This window comes from Sciurus vulgaris (genome assembly GCF_902686455.1).
Source record: "Sciurus vulgaris genome assembly, chromosome: 3".
NCBI lineage: Eukaryota > Metazoa > Chordata > Mammalia > Rodentia > Sciuridae > Sciurus > Sciurus vulgaris.
Window position 1 is genome coordinate 55688616 of NC_136463.1, and position 15993 is coordinate 55704608.

Consider the following 15993-nt stretch of genomic DNA (forward strand, 5'->3'; position numbering starts at 1 on the left):
AAATAAGCCCCTCTTCATGCATACAAGCTGAAGAAAGAAAAGAAAAAATGGGAAACTCAAAAAGTTTTTAAAATTTGCATTGAAGACAACAGATTGGATGCAAAAGAATACAGAATTTCAGTAAGCTCAAAGAAATATATTTGCTGGCTGACTTCTAAAAAAGTAATTCAATCACCCACACTGTGCTAAAATCTTCCTTGTCAGGATTTTCTTTTGGTGCTAAAAATGACTAGGGATTGAGGGGTTTTCAAGATGGCGGCCTAGAGGGTGGCTGCATTTCATGTTGCTCTAGGACTCAGGATTCAAAAGAGGAGATATTGAGAGACGTGGGACCAACTCAAAGCAGCCAGGTGAGTCTATCCCGCTGGGGAGGCATCCCAGATGGGACTGTAGTCCTGGAACGCAGGGAACTTTGTGAAGTAGAGCTGCCTGGTGAGAAACCGCTCCCCCCACTGGAGCAGTGAACTCAGACAACTGGGATCGTTGTAGAGGAGGCTGCTCAGCACAGCGCTGGGACTCGGAGCAACCACTGGGGCTCCGGTGGCTGCCCAGGGGAGGAGTGGCAAGGAGAGCTGTGTGGACTCAGAACACTGGGGCCTGCCCTGAGGAGGAGGAGGAGGAGGAGTGTGGCCACTTGGATTCGGAGTGACTGCACCAGAGCTACAGGCGGTTGCCAGAGGAGGGGCTGTGTGGTGAGCTGTTTGGACTCAGACCACTTCTGAACACCAGGGCCTGACCGGAGGAGTAGGAGGAGGAGGAGGAGCGCGGCGGGTCGTTTGGACTCACAGTGACTGCATTAGAGCTCCAGGCGGCTGCTCAGAGGAGAAGGCGAGTGTCGAGTTGTTTGGACTTAAAGCAACTGCTCCTGAACACAGGGTGGCTGCCTGGAGGAGAAGCATGGTGGGTCGCTTGGTCTTGAGTGGCCGCACCAGAGCTCCGGGCGGTTTCCCAGAGGACCCGTGCAGCCGGTCACGTGGATTCAGAGCCACTCAGAGCGACCATCCTGAACATCCGGGGGATTACCTGGAGGAGGAGGAGGAACGGGGATGGTCATTTCGACTCGGAGTGATTGATTGCCCAGGGCTACGGGTGGTTGGTGGGAGGAGGCACGCAGTGAGTTGCTTGGACTCCTAGTGACCGCACCAGAATACTGGGCAGCTGTCTGGAGGAAGATGTGTGTGGCGGGTCTCTGGGACTCAGAGCGATTGTACAGGGCCCCAGGTAGCTGCTCAGAGGAGAGGCCCCATAGCCAGGCAATTAGGTGTAGAGCAGGGTCCCAGGATCTAGGAGGCTTCGTGGTGGAAGAGCAGCACAGAGACACGCTTAGGGGTGGAGCGAAGGTTCCAGGGCTGCAGGCAGATTATCTAAGGAGGGGCAGCCTAAGGAGATTCATCTGCGAAGGGTGAGGCTCCCAGGCCCAGGAGGTAGGGCTGGGCCCCTGGAAACATTGCAGAGGAAGGCAGCCCAGCCCAGGTGGTAGCTGTAAATTGAGGGGAACCTCTAGGAAGGAACTGACCAGCGAGACCTCCCCACTGGGTGAGTCTTCCCTGCCGGGTGAGGTTTCCCCACAAGGATGGTAAAACCAGAGACTCAGGCCCAAACAGGCCTTGCCTCAGCCCGCAGCCTAGTTCCCCTTTGGATGACCATTGGTCAACAAGTGGAGGCACCTCTGCCCACTAGCAGGGAATATACCCCACCCGAAGGCCACCACTCCTAGAGAGGCAGCTTCCTTGTGGATCACCGCATTATCAACTTCTTCCAAGACTTCAGCCTACTGAAGACTAAGAGGGGATATACATAGAAATCTTCAGGGACATTGTAAGTCAATAGAGGAAATCTACAATATCTCAGCGGTCCACTGATACCTGAACAATATGAGAAAACAAGGAAAGAAAATGCTGCAAACAAATCTAGATGTTACAGCGATAAAACACAATGACAGTATGGCAGAAGAAAAGACAGAAAAGGAGTTCAGAATGTACATAATTAAAATGATCAGGGAAACAAACGATATTATGAAAGAGCAAATGCACACACTGAATGAAGAGATGAAAGAGCAAGTGCAAGCATTGAATGATCGCACCAATCGACAATTAAAAGAGCAAATACAGGAAGCAAAAGATCATTTCAATAAAGAGTTAGAGATATTGAAAAAAAACCAAACAGAAATCCTTGACATGAAGGAAACAATAAACCAAATTAAGAACTCCATAGAAAGCATATCCAATAGGATAGAACACCTGGAAGACAGAACCTCAGACATTGAAGACAAAATATTTAACCTTGAAAACAAAGTTGAACAAACAGAGAAGATGGTAAGAAATCATGAACAGAATCTACAAGAACTATGGGCTATCATGAAAAGGACAAATTTAAGAATTATTGGGATTGAGGAAGGCTTAGAGAAACAAACCAAAGGAATGAACAATCTATTCAATGAAAAAATATCAGAAAATTTCAGAAATCTGAAGAATCAAATGGAAAATCAAGTTCAAGAGGCTTATAGGACTCCAAATACACAAAATTACAACAGACCCACACCAAGGCACATTATAATGAAAATACCTAACTTACAAAATAAAGACAGAATTTTAAAGGCTGTGAGAGAAAAGAACCAAATTACATTCAGGGGGAAACCAATACGGATATCAGCGGATTTTTCAATCCACACCCTAAAAGCTAGAAGGGCCTGGAACAACATTTTTCAAGCCCTGAAAGAAAATGGATGCCAACCAAGAATCTTATACCCAGCAAAACTTACCTTCAAGTTTGACGATGAAATAAAATCCTTCCATGATAAACAAAAGCCTAAAGAATTTACATAAAGAAAGCCAGCACTACAGAACATTCTCAGCAAAATATTCCATGAGGAAGAGATGAAAAACAAAGAAGCAAATCAGCAAAGGGAGGAATTATCCTAAAGGAATTGTCAAATAAAGGAGGAAACAAGTTGTATCAAACAAATAAATAAATAAAATTTAAAAAATGAACCAAATGACTGGGAAACCAAATCATATCTCAATAATAACCGTGAATGTTAATGGCCTGAATTCATCAATCAAAAGACATAATCTGGCAGACTGGATTAAAAAGAAAGATCCAACAATATGTTGCCTGCAAGAGATTCACCTCATAGAAAAAGATACCCATAGACTAAAGGTGAAAGGATGGGGAAAAACATACCATGCACATGGACTCAGCAAAAAAAGCTGGAGTATCCATCCTCATTTCCGATAATGTGTACTTCAAGCCAAAGTTAGTCAGAAGGGATAAAGAATGTCATTTCATACTGCAAGGGAAGCATAAATCAGCAAGATATAACAATCATAAACATCTATGTCCCAAACAGTGGCTCATCCATGTATGTCAAACAAATCCTTCTCAATTTCACAAACCAAATAGACCATAACACAATAATACTAGGTGATTTTAACACGCCTCTCTCACCACTGGACAGATCTTCCAGACAAATATTGAACAAAGAAACCATAGATCTCAATAACACAATCAATAATTTAGACTTAACGGACATTTATAGAATGTACCATCCAAACAAGAGCGAATACATTTTCTTCTCAGCAGCACATGGATCCTTCTCTAAAATAGACCATATATTATACCACAAAGCTAATGTTATCAAATACAAGAAGATAGAGACCCTACCATATATTCTATCAGATCATAGTGGATTGAAGTTAGAAACAAATGAAAGAGTAAAACAAAGAAACTATTCCAATATCTGGTGATTAAACAATATTCTATTATATGATGAATGGATAACAGAAGATATTAGGAAGGAAATTAAAAAATTCTTAGAGGTAAATGAGAACAAAGAAACGTCATATCAAAATCTCTGGGACACTATGAAAGCATTACTTGGAGGGAAATTTATTTCATGGAGCGCATTTAATAAAAGAAGTAAAACTCAACAAATAAACGACCTAACACTACAGCTCAAAGCCCTAGAAAAAGAAGGAAAGAACAGCACCAAAAGTAGTAGAAGACAGGAAATAGTTAAACTCAGAGCTGAATTCAATGAAATTGAAACAAAAGAAACAATACAAAAAATTGACAAAATAAATAGTTGATTCTTCGAAAAAATAAACAAAATTGATAAACCTTTAGCCACACTAACAAAGAGAAGATGAGAGAAAACCCAAATCACTAAAATTCGGAATGAACAAGGAAATATCACAACAGACAGGATTGAAATACAAAACATAATTAGAAGCTATTTTGAAAATATATACTCCAACAAAATAGAAAATTTCGAAGACATCAACAGGTTTCTAGAGACATATGAATTGCCTAAGCTGAACGAGGAGCACATAAAGAATTTAAATAGACCAATTTCAAGTACTGAAATAGAAGAAGTAATCGAAAGCCCACCAACAAAGAAAAGTCCGGGACCAGATGGGTTCTCAGCCGAGTTCTTCAAAATCTTTAAAGAGGAACTCATTCCAATACTTCTCAAAGTATTCCATAAAATAGAAGAGGAGGGAACCCTCCCAAACTCATTCTATGAAGCCAATATCACACTGATACCTAAACCAGACAGAGACTCATCAAGGAAAGAAAATTTCAGACCAATATCCTTAATGAACATAGACGCAAAAATTCTCAACAAAATTTTAGCAAATCGCATACAAAAACATATTAAAAAGATAGTGCACCATGATCAAGTGGGTTTCATCCCAGGGATGCAAGGTTGGTTCAACATCAGGAAATCAATAAACGTAATTCACCATATTAATAGACTTAAAGTCAAGAATCACATGATTATTTCAATAGATGCAGAAAAAGCATTTGATAAAATACAGCACCCCTTCATGCTCAAAACACTAGAAAAAATAGGGATAGTGGGAACATTCCTTAACATTGTAAAGGCCATTTATGCTAAGCCCATGGCTAATATGATTCTAAATGTTGAAAAACTGAAAGCATTCCCCCTAAAAACTGGAACAAGGCAGGGATGCCCTCTTTCACCACTTCTATTTAACATCGTTCTTGAGACTCTAGCCAGAGCAATTAGACAAACCAAAGAAATTAAAGGGATACAAATTGGAAAAGAAGAACTCAAACTATCCCTGTTCGCTGATGACATGATTATATATTTAGAGGAACCTGGAAATTCCACCAGAAAACTCTTAGAACTCATAAGTGAATTTAGTAAAGTAGCAGGTTACAAGATCAATGCCCATAAATCCAATGCATTTTTATACATAAGTGATGAATCTTCAGAAAGAGAAATTAGGAAAACTACCCCATTCACAATAGCCTTGAAAAAAATAAAATACTTGGGAATCAATCTCACAAAAGAGGTGAAAGACCTCTACAATGAGGACTATACAACACTAAAGAAAGAAATTAAAGAACACCTTAGAAGATGGAAAGATCTTCCATGTTCTTGGATAGGAAGAATTAATATTGTCAAAATGGCCATACTACCTAAAGTGCTATACAAATTCAATGCAATTCCAATTAAAATCCCAATGACATACCTTACAGAAATAGAGCAAGCAATTATGAAATTCATCTTGAAGAATACGAAACCCAGAATAGCTAAAGCAATCCTTAGCAGGAAGAGTGAAACAGGGGGTATTGCAATACCAGATCTTCAACTCTACTACAAAGCAATGCTAACAAAACGGCATGGTACTGGTACCAAAATAGAAAGGTAGATCAATGGTACAGAATAGAGGACACGGACATAAACCCAAATAAATACAATTTTCTCATACTAGACAAAGGGGCCAAAAATATGCAATGGAGAAAAGATAGCCTCTTCAACAAATGGTGCTGGGAGAATTGGAAATCCATATGCAACAGAATGAAACTAAATCCATATCTCTCACCATGCACGAAACTAAACTCAAAATGGATTAAGGACCTCGGAATCAGACCAGAGACCCTGCAGATTATAGAAGAAAAAGTAGGTCCAAATCTTCACCTTGTTGGTCTAGGATCAGACTTCCTTAACAGGACTCCCATAGCACAAGAAATAAAAGCTAGAATCAACCACTGGGATAGATTCAAACTAAAAAGCTTTCTCTCAGCAAAGGAAACTATCAACAATGCCAAGAAAGAGCCTACAGAGTGGGAGAATATCTTTGCCAATCATACTTCAGATCAGTACTAATCTCCAGAATCTATAAAGAACTCAAAAAACTCTACTCCAAGAATTCAAAAAATCCAGTGGACAAATGGGCTAAGGAAATGAATAGACACTTCACAGAAGAAGATCTACAAGCAATCAACAAACATATGGAAAACTGTTCAACATCTCTAGTAATAAGAGAAATGCAAATCAAAACCACCCTAAGATTCCATCTCACCCCAATTAGAATAGCGATTATCAAGAATACGAGCAACAACAGGTGTTGGCGAGGATGTGGGGAGGAAGGTACACTCATACATAGCTGGTGGGGCTGCAAATTAGTGCAGCCACTCTGGAAAGCAGTGTGGAGATTCCTTAGAAAACTTGGAATGGACCCTCCATTTGACCCAGCTATCCCACTCCTTGGCCTATACCCAAAGGACTTAAAATCAGCATACTACAGAGATACAGCGACATCAATGTTCATAGCTGCTCAATTCACAATAGCCAGACTGTGGAACCAACCTAGATGCCCTTCATTGATGAGTGGATAAAGAAACTGTGGTATATATATATAATGGATTATTACTCAGCCATAAAGAATGATAAAATTATGGGATTTGCAGGCAAATGGATGAAATTGGAGAATATCATGCTATGTGAGATAAGCCAATCTCAAAAAGCCAAAGGATGAATGATATCGCTAGTAAGTGGAGGATGACACATAATGGGGGGGAGGGAAGGGTTAGTGTTAGGGCTAGAGTTAGGGATAGGGAGGGGGTCAAGTATGGAGGAAGGAAGCACTGTATAGAGGGTAAAGAGGGGTGGGAGGGGTGGGGGGAAGGGAAAAAATAACAGAATGAATCAAACAGCATTACTCTATGTAAATTTATGATTACACAAATGGTATGCCTTTACGCCATGTACAAACAGAGAAACAACATGTATCCCATTTGTTTACAATAAAAAAAAGAACTTCAAAGATTAAGGGACTATTAAAAAATCATTAATCCAAAAAAAAAAAAAAAAAAAAAGAAAATCACTTTTAGCAAGTACTTGGCATCTGGTTAGTCATCTTTATACTCCTTTTTTATTTTGTTTCATTCTATCAAAAGATGAGAAACTCTGTATATATTCAAAAAATCTAAGTCAGCATACTATAGGGACACAGCCACATCAATATTTGCAGCAGCACAATTCACAATAGACAGTCTATAAAATGAAACTAAATAAATAGCATATATACACAATGGAGTTTTATTCAACCATGATAAACAATGGAATTATGTCATTTGCTGGCAAATGGATGGAACTGGAGACTATAATGCTAAGTAAAATAAGTCAGGCTCAGAAAGTCAAGAGGCAAATGTTTTCTCTGATATGGGCAAGCTAGTAAAAAGTTATGGGAGAATGAGAGAGAAAAGAGATGGGGAAATTCCATCAAAATAAAAGAAAGATCAGGGGAGTATAAGAAGGGGATTGAGGGAGAGGGTGGAGGGAGGGTATAAAGGAGAAACATTGTTATGAATTCAACCTAACTTTCGAATGTACATTTATGAATATACTACAGTGAACTTCACATTTATGTATATCCATAGTACACTAATTTTTAAAAATTTAAGTAAATAGATCAGTAGAGTAGAGAAAGTGAGACAAAATTGGAACGGTAAGTGAAAATACTATCTACTTAATTGGAGCAAACTATACTCCATGCATTTATAATTATGTCAAAATAAATCTTAATGTTATGCATACTATTATGAAACACTAAAAAAGTAAAGAAAAAATGAAAACAAAACCAAAGATTATTAACTTACCTTAAAGAAAATAATTTTTCATAATTGAGCAGCAACACATTCATCTTTTTGAAATATAAGGGATGCCGGATGTTAGCAAACTTATTGTTTCTTTTTTTTTTTTTCATATTGAAAATTTTTATTTTAAAGTTAACATTCTTTTTTTTTTTTTCTTCATAGTATTTTTTTTTTATTGTAAACAAATGGGATACATGTTGTCTCTCTGTTTGCAGGACAAAGCAAACCTGAGATTCTTCTGTTGAGTGTGTTCTATGAATCCTCTCTTGTGTTCCATTCTGTCATCTGTGCATTTTTCTTGCTAAATTGCAGTTACTTAAATTCTTCCCCTATCCTTCTAAATTCATTTTCCAAAGTCAGAGTGTTTTCTTTCCACCTTTAGGCTATGCATTAATTGAGACTTTCTTTTCACCATGACTTTATAATATCTAGTATACAATATGTTTACATTTCAATTTTTTGTTCTACATAGTTACTTTCCCTTCCTCCCACCACCTAAGGAAAAAATCATGGTCAACTAGCAGGTGAAGTGTACAAGGAATCCATGTATTTTGTGCAGCTTCAGATTTAGATTGAGATTTCCAGGCACAAGTTTGTTCTCATCATGTTATGTACACATTGGAGGAAATTTCAGTTTATTAAATATTTCATGTAACTGATCCAAGTTTTGCCATGCTGGAAACTAGGACCTTTTCTGTGTAGTAACTTTTAATTCTTATTTCATAACCTGGAGATCAGACTTTTGCTTTTGCATGATGTATGTAGTGTCTCATGATTGCAGTTTGCTTTGTTTTATAGTACCTGTACACCTTAAAATTTTCAAGAGCTATTTTGTAAACAGACAATATATTTCCTCATTGAAAACACAATGTAAAAATTTTAAAAGGCAGAACAGTCCCCCCACCCCAAAATAAAGATCTGGTAGAATTCAGCTGAGAATCCATCTGGTCCTGGGCTTTTTCTTGTTGGAAGGCTTCCTATGACTGCTTGTATCTCATTGATAGTTACTGGTATGCTTAGGTTTTCTATGTCCTCTGGATTCAATTTTGGCAGCTCATCTGGGTCTAAAAATATGTTCATTTCTTCTAGGTTTTCCAATTTATTGGAGTAAAATTTTTCAAAAGAGTCCCTAGTGATTTTCTGGATTTCAGTGATATTTGTGGTTATTTCTCCTTTTTCACTTCTAATTTTATTAATTTGGGTCTTTTCACTATTTATTTTCATTAACTTGGTTAAGGATCTATCAATTTTGTTTATCTATTCAAAAAACCATCTCTTGTTTTATTGAACCTTTGTAATTTGTTTTAATTCTCAATTTTGGTTTTGACTCTGATATTATTTCCTTCCTTCTACTGATTTTGTAAATTTTCCCTTATATTTTTTTTCAAGGGCCTGAGTTGCATCATTAGTTTGTTCATATGGGATCTTTCAGATGTTCATATGGAATCACTTATAGCTATTAACTTTCTTCTTAGAACCACCTTCATAATGTCCTAGAGGTTCTGGAATATTGTATTATTACTTAATTTTTAAATTTTTCTCCTGATTTCTTCTACCACCCATTCATCCTTCAAAAGTATGTTATTCAATCTATGTGTGTTTACATAGGAGTTTTGGTGTTGATTTCTAATTTCATTCTATTATGATCAGACAAGATGCAAGGAATTGTATTTTTTGTATTTTCTAAGCATTTTCTTGTGCACTAAAATTTGGTATATATTGAAGAAAGTTTCCTAAGCTGCTGAAAATTAGGTGTGCTTTGCCCTTGTTGTATGAAATATTCTATAGATAGCTGTAAAGTCCAACTTATTTATAATGTATTATTTTGTAGATACAAAGAGTTTTACTGAGTTTATGTCTGGATGACATATATATTAGTGAGAGAGGTGTGTTGGAATCATTCAGTATTATTGTACTGGGCTCTCTCTAAGTCTTTAATTCAAGTAGTGTCTGTTCTATGTAATTAGGTACACCAGCATTTGGTACATAAATATTTGCTATCATTATATCTTCTTGTTAGACTGTTCCCTTTACCAGTATGAAGTGACTTCTTTGCTTCTTCTGATTAAATTTGGCTTGAAGTCAACTTTGTTGAATATGAGAGTAGCTATTTCTGCTTGTTTTCAGGCTCCATTCACATGGTACAATAATTTTCATCCTTTCACTTTTAGTCTGTGACTGTCCTTGTCTGCAAGGCAAGTATCTTACAAACAACATATAGTTGTGTCTTGTTTTTTATTCTATTTTACCAATCTGTGCCATTTAATTAAAGAGTTGAGGCCATGTACTTTCAACATTATTATAGAGATATTTATTAATTTCTGTCATTTTGATTTATTTCTAAAGTTTAATTTCATCCTGTTTCTCATTTGTCTACTATTCCAAGTAGTCTATTTGTAGGCTCTGGTGTTTCTTTTTTATTTCCTCTCTATAAAGTATTTTTTCAAATATTTTCTGCAGTACAGACAAATTATTTTAGTTTCTGCTTCTCTTGGGATGTTTTTGTTCATAGATTCTGAAGGATAGTTTTGCTGGACACAGAAATCTTGGTTGACAATTATTTTCTTTCAGGATTTGAAAAACAGTTGTCCTATATTTAAAAGTTTGTGCTAAGAAATAGGAAGAAATTCTGATTGATTTTCTCTAAATATGACATGACATTTTTGTCTTGAGCATTTTTAAATGTCATACTTCTGTTCTGTATATTAGACATTTTAATTTTAATGTATAATTGAGAGGATCTTTTTGATCTTGTCTGTTTGGGGTTCTGGATACATCCTGTCCATCTCATTCTCAAGATTCAAGAAGTTTCCTATTATTATTTACCTGAAGAAATTATCCGTGTCATTAGCCTGCATCTCATAAAGCTCTTTATTTCCAATGATTCTTAAATTTGGTCTCTTATTGTTGTCCCAGAGTTTTTGTGTTGTCTGATCATGGTAACTTATTTTCTTTTCTTTAATACTGTCTGAATGTTTAAGGCCAAACACTTTGTCTTCCAGCTCTGAGATACTGTCTTCACCATTATCTCCTCTATTAGAAAGACTTTCTTTTTTGCCTCATTTAATTATATTTTAATAAATATAATAATTAATATTTCATTATACAAAAGAAAAGTACAATTCAGATATGTATTCAGGACCCAAAGGATACTGAAATATACTCTGCATATTTTATTGTTTTCACCATCTTGCTTATTATAATCCAGTAAGGAAATGTTCGAAGATCATAAAATCAAAGAGAAAAAAGCACCAATTATTTTTTCTTTGTCACATCTAGGTCTGCAGGAATGTGTATTCCAAAGTGTCAGCATTTGTGAAGATATTATTTACAAATCCTGACCAGTATTTCAAAACCTTACCAATTGTAAGCTTTACATTAGTGGTTTTCACTTCAAAATCCACATCTCCAAAACAGTCACATGTTGCACAATGATGAACTATTTTCAATGCATCTTCTTGCTTTGCAGTTTGTATTGTGAATTTGAGTTGAAAGGATTTTATTTCTGAGTAACATAATCAACTATATGTTTGGATTTCTAAGTCTTGCAGGTAGCAAGGGCATGAGCAGCTGTTACACATCAAGGGGATGTTTACTGTAATCACCTCTTGACTTTTCTGTGATTCTCATAGTGAGGAATTGCAGAGTGGAATAGAAAGTATGATTAAAGCAGATGCTTTCTTTCACTGACCAAAAGACAAGTAAATTACTTGTCCCAAGCTAGTTTTAATCTTATATTTTTGGAGATCTCAGTGCCAAGTATCATTCCAGAACCTCCACTTGCAGGTATATAATCAGCAGTTCTGACTTATCCCCTGTAATAAGATTTACTTTGGTTTCCTGATATTTAATTACAGCGTATCTTGGTGTGTGTTCTTTGGTATGTATCCTGCTTGGTGATCTCTAAACTTCTTGGGAAATTCTCAGTCAAAAAATTTTTTTTCTGCTTTATTTTCTGTTTTCCTATAGGATTCTAATTACAAATATGTTACACCATTTGATATTGTCACACAGACCTTGGATGCATTGCTTTATTTTTCTTTCCCTTATTTGTTTACTTGTTTGCTTCTTCCTGTCTCCCTTCCCTTTCTCTTTTCTCCTCCTCCTCCTCCCCCTCCAACTCCTCCTCCTTCTCCTTCCTCTCTCTCTCTCTCTCTCTCTCTCTCTCTCTCTCTCTCTTTCTCTTCCTTTCTCTCTCTTTCTGTCTTTCATTTTCTTCTTTCCCTTCTACCCTTCTCTTCCTTCATACTAGGGATTGAATGCAGGAAAACTCTACAACTGAACTACATCCTCAGATTTTTTTATTTTATGATACAGGATCTTGATAATTTGTTAAGTCTGGCCTTGAACTTGTGATCTTCTGTTTCAACCTCCTGAGTCACTGGGGGTTATAATTATGCACTATCATCTCGAGTTCTTATTTTTTTATGTTTTAGTTTGGGTTAATCCTATTAACCTACCTTCAAGTTCACTGATTTTTTTTCCTCAGTCATCATCTACTGTTGAGCTAATTTTAAAGGCAATCTTTATTTCTATTAACGTCTTCTCTATTTCTAAGTATTGCTATTTGACTCTTTCTTATTCTTTCCACATCTCTGCTAAAGTTTCCCATCTGCTCATGCATGTTATTGATGTTTTACACAGCATATTTGTCATAGATATTTTTAAATTCCCTACCTGACAGTTCAGACATCTGTTACGTGTTTAGTTCCTTGAGAACTCATTGTTTTTTCTTCTTTATTTATGTGACCTGTCTTTGGTATTGGAAGCAAGAGACTATGTGTAGTACAGTAGTGACTAAGGTAAGCAGTTGATTTTTGTGTCTTCTCTTCTGCTAACCAATTAGTTTCCATGGGCACATGTGCACATGCATGTAGTGAATCAATCTAGTCATGAGTTAGGTTGGGTGTGTTGTTATTGTTTCTTAAAATAAAACTTTATTTTTAGATAATAATAATTAACAGGTTGAAATAATATAGAGAGATTGTTTCCTTTACTTAGTTTCTTCCAATGGCAACACCTTCCAGAGCTATAGTACACTGTTACAACCAGGATATTAATATTGACACAGATACAGATACAGAAGATTTCCATCATCTCAAAGATCCCTCTTATGCCCTTTTATAGGCATACTGTAAAATTTTATTTATAAAGGTGTATGTGAAAATTGTGTACATGTAACAAATAGTTGTTATATAAATAAGACAAAATATTCCCTGCATTTTTGTCTTATGTTTACATCTTCACAGCAGGCTGAGATCATGCTCACAAGTTCTCTACCACCATGCTAAACTCAAGTTTTTATACATCCAAGTATTTAAACACAGCCCCCCCTTTATTTAGCCATTTGGAATCTGCCAAATTTGCAAATCCCTAGAAACTTCACCTAATGTATATTAGCATGAATGAGATAAACCTAAAGACTCTAAAAGATCCCAAACTGCTACTGCCTTGAGTTCTCTGTCCCTCACACTCCCTTATTCTAATGAATGACATCACCCAGAGACCTAAATCCCGTCCTCTGATTCCCCTTTCCCCTGGAAGTTCCCTGACCCTCCATCTGGGGAATGACGTCCACGCTGTTACCATTGAAAGGTCTCATGCTGTAAGGGATTACAGCCTCCCCAGCTGCCCCTCTCCCCCAAAGCAAACCTGTCAAAGTTTGTGCAAACAAAGCTTTCTGTGTACTGATGCCCCCTTGAGGTCCTTTCTTTTCTCTTTATCCTTCCTGAAATCTCTGAAACTCACTGCACACTCCAACTTCCTTTCTAACCTTTAGGAGGGCAATTGTAAATTTGTTCTCCCCTTAAGCCCTGGCAATCACCAACCTGTTTTCCATTTTCATGTTTTGTCATTTCAGGAATGCTATATAAAAGGAACCCTACAATATGTAGCCTTTTGGGATTACTATTTTGTGGAGAGTGGATGAGTCCCATCCCGGTTGCAACACCTCCAAGTACACATGCATTGGTTGCAGTTAAAAAATAAAAAAGTGAGATGTGTGGAGAGTTCATCCTGTGTAGTTAGCAAAAGCCAAACCTTGGTAATGCTCCTTGCTAAAAGGTGATGATGTTAACAGCCTTCACTTGGGCTCTGATGCTAACAGTTATAAGAAATTCCAATACAATAGGCTTCCTGGGTGCAACAGGATAATAGCAGGATGTTTCTAGCACTGTAATAGTAGGATAGCTGCAAAAATGTTTCTAGCTTGGTAACTATTTAGTGCACAAAGAAGCCTCTTGATAACTCACAAACCTTGAGCAATTTACAATGCCCCTGTAGTTTAACTTCCTGATTATAAGACCCTATGTATTAAACTTGCAGTTAGTTTGGGGGTCACTGTTCCTCCATCAAAGGGCAGTGTCCCACTTGGCCTCAGCTTTGCTTAAAAATGTCTTCTTTGTCTGTGTTTTTCTCCATCTCCTGTCACCCCTACTCAAGATCCTTTGTTGATGCTGCATGGGTCGTGGCACCTTTTCCCAAGTTTCAAAATCAACACATTTCTTGCTTGTGCCAGGAATGCAATGTCCTGTATCCACTTTATTTAGAATGTGTCTAAGAGTTACATTTGCAGCAAGAAACTTGAGGATGAGAGGATGTTCTCCCAGACACAGAACAAACTTGCTGCTACTTACTGCAAAAGTGGTGAGGCCCTCAAACTCAGTGGTCCTCTCCTGTAACACAGCTCCTGTAGGCCCATCTGTGTCACCCCAGGGAACTTGCAGGCAGGAGGAGCTGATGTGAACATGAAGCATTTGGCGTTACTTTTCTGTAAATAATTAAATCCTTTTTCTCTGAACCAAGAGCCTTCTGTTTTTTGTCAGCCTCTTCTAACTGGTAATAGGCTAACACATTAGTGAACCCATTAACTTATAAGTAGATAATTCCAGCCCCTTCCACCCACCCAATTGTTCACACTTTGTACCCACAATCTTGGTAAAAAGTAAAAAGTGATAAATCCTTGTGTTGATGAAGTACTAGGAAAGAACATTTTGATTCTGTACTATAACCTTTTTGGGAAACAAATTTATAATAAAATATACGGATACCATATTACTCAGTAATCCCATTTTTGAGAACCTATAATATAAAAGCTCTACATATCCAGAATATATATATGTAAATATATGTATGTGTGCGTGGACAAACACACACAGAGTACTTTAAAGATTTCATCATGGTTATAACACCATAAAGATCCATCAAGAGAATCCTATAGTTAGTAAAAACAATGATGAGATCTTACCTAATGATGTAAATATTTCTGAATATCACCCATCAAGGATTGTTTTTGTATCGGTGACCCTGGTCCTATGAAAAGCAAGTTCCAAGAAAAAAAAAACTTAATGTTACCTCATGTTTATGGCATAAATCATCAAAACAGAATAATTCTATGAATAGGAAGGAGTGGAAATAAGGAATCACTATGGACTACTGACATTAATGACTTCTCTTAGGGTGGGTATCAAGGATAGAAAATACAAGGAGAAAATAAAAAATCATCTACTTTCTAAGTGGATCAACATATAAAATCATATTACAGTGAAAACTATCATTTCCCCCTGAACTCTTCATTGTCCCTCAAAAGGAGCCTTCCCCTACCAACAAGGCCAATCCAAATGCCCTGCGGCAGGCAGACCTGGTAGAGAAAGGAAGGTGGGTACAGTTGATAGGAGCACAAGGTAAAGCTATAATGAACAGACATTGGCACCCATGATCCTTTCAGAAAATGCTCACCTATGCTACTCAGTGTCAAAACAGGACGAGAAGAAGAGAGGCCTGGAGAGAAACTCCAATGATTTCACCCTGTCCCCACTTCCCTTCTTCATGTCCCCTCACATGTCCCCTCACCATCCTCAAATTCCCTCTTTTCCAAAGAAAGGAGCAGCCATTTCCACCGCCACAAAGGAATAATTGCCTGTCTGGGGCGGGGACCTGAAATGCCCCAATCCTACAGTGGGAGGAAACCCAGAACCCTGCTTTATTAAGCTGGGAATTGATCGTACAGGCAACACATTGAAAACAGGCCCCCTTGGCCTTTCCCAAAGCCTGTTAAAGGACAAGCTCTTCCTGGGGCAGTAG

At 37.4% G+C, this 15993-nt stretch overlaps 1 long non-coding RNA gene and 2 pseudogenes across 3 annotated transcripts in view; 1 reads left to right on the top strand and 2 right to left on the bottom strand.

Moving 5' to 3' along the window:
- The window catches only part of LOC306656245, a 528984-nt gene that overhangs the window by 406491 nt on the left and 106500 nt on the right, over window positions 1-15993 (top strand). The gene's annotated exons all lie outside the window — the stretch shown is intronic.
- LOC306656224 (polyunsaturated fatty acid lipoxygenase ALOX12-like) overlaps window positions 1-15993 on the bottom strand; it is a 421309-nt pseudogene that overhangs the window by 386546 nt on the left and 18770 nt on the right. The gene's annotated exons all lie outside the window — the stretch shown is intronic.
- On the bottom strand, window positions 11167-14666 carry LOC306657696 (phospholipid scramblase family member 5-like; annotated as a pseudogene). Its single transcript has 2 exons — window positions 14547-14666; window positions 11167-11751 (listed from the first exon to the last, which is right to left on the bottom strand). The product of its transcript is annotated as a phospholipid scramblase family member 5-like (transcript).